The following is a 5,311-nucleotide window of genomic DNA, read 5'->3' as shown; positions in this document are numbered from 1 at the left end:
AACCCTAAGGAGGCGCACTTCCTTGCTAGTTTTCATTTGTTAGGTGGCACACTTTTTAACTTAAACTTGTATCTCTAGAAGACGCACTTTCTAGTTAGAATCCCTCACTTTAATTCTTAGGAGACGCACTTCCTAGTCTTGGTTATTCAATTTTACTCTCAAGAGATGCATTTCTTGGTCAGAGTCTTGATTCATCATTGCAACATGCAAGTAGGTGTGATGTGACTTTTCCAAAAGTCTTCTGATGATAAACTGGGGAAAAAAATTTAATTTCTGTTTTTGAAACTTTAGTTTTCCGGAAAACGGAATTTCTCTTTATAATAATCTTTGTTTGGGATAATTTTTCTTTTTTTTTTTTAGTTTTGATGTGATTTTAGGAGTCCACCTGAAGAACAGGGTCAATAAATGGAAAGTCAAACAACAAAGTGAAGAAATTAAAATTCAAGCAACAAGGTGAATAAATTGAAAACAAAGCAACAAGGTGAAAAGTTGAAAGCTAATAGATTGAAAAAATAGCAAGTCAGGAGCCCGCCTGAAGAATAGGGTGAGGAAATTGCAAGTCAGGAGCCCGCATGAAAAACAGGGTGATGAAATATCAAATCAACAGCCCACCCAAAGCACAGGGTGAATAAATGAAAAGTTAATCAACGAGGTGAAACAATTGAAAGCCAAACAACAAGTTGAGGAAATTGCAAGTCAGGAGCCCACCTGAAGAATAGGGTGATGAAAATCAAGTCAAAAGTCCAGAAGAAGCTACATAGATAGGATTTTGTAATTTTGTTTATGTTTTTAACTTGTAATTTTCATTTTTGATGTAATGAAAGAGCCGAGGATCGAAACCTCAATGGAGCCTTACTCGACTCTCCAACTCGGTTGTCATTCTTCCTTTTGTTTCTTCCTTTGAATAATGGTCGGGAAAAAATTCTGTCTTGTTGTGTACTTCTTTGTTTGAAAACACTACGTGTTTACATTCAAAGGGGGCATGATGCAGACACCTAATTTCGTCCCTCCCCAATATCATTTTACCCATTTTTACCTTATCCTACCATGAACCGTCATCTATGTTATTATGTCCCCACAAAATACAAAAATAACAATCCCTAACTAATATTATTCTATCCTAACAACTCCTCCAACTAAAAAATGATACCTCACCACCCCACCCTCTACCTACTTACCATACCCCTACCCCACGTTTCATTTCAACAAAAAGGGAATATAACAAAAGGGAGAAGCACACACAGAAACTCACCATCACTGTCACAATCACACACACTTACACATTGATAAAACAGAGAGAGGAGAAAAAGAAGAAGAAGATGAGGAGATAAAGAACGGGTAGAGATTAGGGAGGAGATTCGAGAGAGATGATCTAAGAAGGGAAGAGAGAACCGAAAAATAGAGTACTGTTCTAGCGATTTTGCCTAAGCGCGGTCGGAATTTGGTCTATTTTTTGTTGTTTTCTTCATTTCTTGAGTTTGTCGGAGTTCCAACGACGCAAAATAACGACCCCAACCTCAGGTCGATCTGAATCTAAGACGATAGTCACTTCTTTTTCATGGTTTTCAGTTGAAACTCGCTGGAATCCATTGTTGTTCAAATGATTCAAACACCGCTAACTCAAATTTTGGTCTTTGCTGTCTAAAAATAAGAACTAACAACCAATTTCTATTTGAATCGGCTTATGGAATTGTTTTCTTACAAAAATCACGTTCGGGTTCATTTGTTTTGGTGTGAATTCTGTTTGGGCTTCATCGGTTTCCGTACTGATTTTGGGGATTTAGCTTCTTTCCCGATCGACTCGTTGTTCTCCATCTTAGGGTTTCAAATTTCTCGATACCGAGTTTGGTTCGTCGCCGTCGAGGTATTCTATTTGGGGTTTCAATTCCAGGTTCTCTCAAACTTTATTATCAATGAAATCGTTCTTCAAAGGTCCATCTCTTAACTCTACTTTTTTGTATTATCTCGAATGTGGATTTGTCTTGATTTTTGACGTGGTTTTGAATATTTTTAGTAGCATTAACTGTTGTTGTGGGTATGAAGGATTCATGCGCGTAGTATGTTTGATTTGTCGTTGGGTGGATGTATGGATGTTGGTTTTGGGACTGTGAAAGGTGATTTGAACCGAGGAATTTGTTAATCATTGATTGATAAAAGGAATCCATTTGGGGGTGGGGTTAAGAAATTGAATAAAGTTTGAATGTAGATTAATTTTGAGTTTGTTGTCGATTTTCTTTATTTGGAATACGCACGAATATTGTCGGAATGTGATGGAATTATGGTACGTTGAAAAGGATAGGCAAGTAATAGGGGTAGTCAAAATTTAGGAATGATGTGTTGTTGAATGCGTGAGTGTTGAAATTGGTTGAATGTTTTCTAGTTTATCGCATCTGGATTAAAATGTATTTATTTGGCCGGAGAATGCCCCGAGGTATCTGTATTGCCTTATCCAGGGAATGCCTCGAGAAAGTTGTACCGGAAAATGGCGCAAGGTCAAGGCCCGGACGTCGGGTGGAGTTTAGTTTAGAATAGAATCGGATTTATATTTCTGCATTTTTATTTTGGAACTATATAATTCAGACTGAACACTGCAGTTTGGATTTGTTTTTTTTCATGTGTTTGATTGATGTTATGTGCTTTTGTGTGGTTTATACACTTATAATGTCAAAGTTAGCCGATACGCTCTACCAATCGACCGTGGTCGAACCACGGGATCAAGGGGTATCTAACACCTTCTCCTCAGTCAACAAAATTCCTTAGCCGGAATCTCTGTTCGCAAACCAGTTTCAAGAGTCAAATGGTTTTGAAAAGGATTTTCGAATGGTAACTTGGCACACCGGATTATGCCAAGTGGCGACTCTGATTTTGAATGTAAAAATAATCCTTTTTCGAAACAAACTTTCAATCTTTTGTCACTTTAATAATAAAAACCCTTTCAAACTTTGAATTATCTTTTTAGAGTTGAAAAAAAAGGGGTGTGACACTAAATCACCATCTACCTATCACAAGTTTGGTGATTTAGCGCTCTCTCTCTATATATGTATAGCAAGATAGATAGATCTTAATCCTACAAACTAAAACAAACACTCCATTTATATATATCCACTTTAAACCAATGTCAACATCTCAAACTTCTCCTCAAATTTTCCCCAAGGATTTAAGTGAGGATGATCTTAGTAATGAATGTAAGAAGTTGCTCTTAGCTCTACCAAAAGAAAGAGGGTGGTTATATCAGATACCTATAATTACCAAGGATTTTGGTTATCACCAAGACTACTATAAGGTGTGATTGCATGCCAACGATAATTTCAAGCTCAAGATAGTGATATCATCCTTGCTACAACTCCAAAATCAGGAACAACTTGGCTAAAATCATTTTTATTTGTCCTTGTAAACCGTGTGAAACATCCTGTTTTTGAACAAAATCACCCTTTACTTGTCAAGAACCCTCAAGATCTTGTTCCATACTTGGATCAAACACTCCATGTCGATGGACAAGTCCCTAATTTTTCATCCTTCACCACACCTAGACTCTTGTCAACTCATTTACCCGTTGCTTCATTGCCAAAATCTGTCCAAGATTCAATAACCAAACTTTTTTACTTATGTAGGAATCCTAAGGACATTTTTATTTCTCTGTGGCATTTTGCAAACGATTTAAGACTTGATCACACCTATACCTGATCCATTGAAGAAATGTTTGAGCTTTTTTGCAAGGGTGTGAGTCTTTATGGTCCGTTTTGGAATCACGTGTTGAATTATTGGGAAAAAAGCATAGAAAAGTCAAACAAAGAACTTTTCTTGATGTATGAAGAAATTAAAAAACAACCCAAAATTCAACTTAAATGCTTGGTTGAATTCTTGGAATGTTCATTTTCCATAGAGGAAGAAAACAGTGGAGTGGTGGATGAAATATTAAGAATGTGTAGTTTTGAGAATTTGAGCAATTTGGAGGTGAATATACATGGAAAAATTTCAACTGGAGTGGCAAATAAATCGTTCTTTCGTAAAGGGGAAGTTGGAGATTGAAAAAATTAATTCACTATAGAGATGAGTGAGAAACTCAATCATCTTATTGAACAAAAGTTTCAAGGTTCTGGTTTAAGCTTTTAGTAATTAGTATATTTGATTGAGTGTTCTGTTTTGCCAACTATTTCATGCAGTACCTAATAGTTGTCATTCTACATTTAAAATTGAGAAGTTTGTTGTCACATTATTATTGTAAAATCGTGATAGCCTTGTTGTTTGAGAAAATAAAAGAATGCATAAAACTAGTTCGGTGTTTATGGGCATCATGGCTCAACAGGACTGTTGGTGGTGTAGTAGTGGTTACCATAAGTAGTATGGATAGTAATAACTTAATTTACAACAAAATTGGAGAAAAGGGATACATCGAGCAACATCAAATGTTGGAATAAATCATTTATATGGATACATCGAGCAACATCTAACATTGGAACTAAGCATTGAGAAAATGGAGAATATTAAGGAAAGGTAATTGAGGTGCGACATAATGGGGGTGTGAGAGTTAATTATCAAATTAATGAGGGTAATTACCCCTAAGAATTATGTACATTCACAATAGTAATAACTTAATTTACAACAAAAAGAAATATATTTTAAGGTACCGATTTTATTTCATTTTTGTATGAAAGAAAGAAAATTACAATATATGTATATATTCTTTTAATCTAGCTTTTTGGTTAATTAGATTTTATTAAAATGAATCTAAAAGATTAGCAATATGAAAGAAGTAAACAAAACAAAAAAAAGGAGATAAGAGATGAAAATTTTTCATTATTCCAAATATCAAATATATATAATTTGAATACTTATGCCTCTATTTATAGTATCATATAGAGGTTGGCAAAAGATTGTCGTAAACATGACATTAACCATTAACATAATGGAGAAGGTTATGAATGTGTAAGGTTATAGGAATAATGGTCATGAACAGTGAAGGTTATCTTCATAATAGAGGAGAGTAATGGAGATAAGTAGTGAGAATAATTTCTAAAATAGTAGATATCCACACTTATTAGTTTTACAACAATTTTTAATTTTTCATTTATCTAAATTGTTAACTTTAGAAGGTGCCGCCTAAGCTTAAAGGCAAATTCTACAGGGCGGTAGTCCGGCCGGCCATGTTGTATGGAGCGGAGTGTTGGCCAGTTAAGAACTGCCACATCCAAAAGATGAGGGTGGCAGAAATGCGGATGTTGCGCTGGATGTGTGGGCTGACTAGAGGGGATAGAGTTCGGAATGAGAACATCCGGGAGAAGGTTGGTGTGACACCAGTGGAGTGCAAGAT

The 5,311-nt window shown here is 35.6% G+C and overlaps 1 pseudogene; it reads left to right on the top strand.

Moving 5' to 3' along the window:
* Positions 1-3,115: 3,115 nt before the first annotated feature.
* Positions 3,116-4,241, top strand: LOC107847187 (annotated as a pseudogene).
* The last annotated feature ends 1,070 nt before the right edge of the window (positions 4,242-5,311 follow it).

This window comes from Capsicum annuum, chromosome 11 (genome assembly GCF_002878395.1).
Source record: "Capsicum annuum cultivar UCD-10X-F1 chromosome 11, UCD10Xv1.1, whole genome shotgun sequence".
NCBI classification, from domain to species: Eukaryota; Viridiplantae; Streptophyta; class Magnoliopsida; order Solanales; family Solanaceae; genus Capsicum; species Capsicum annuum.
This window is presented reverse-complemented; position numbering and strand designations above follow the sequence as displayed.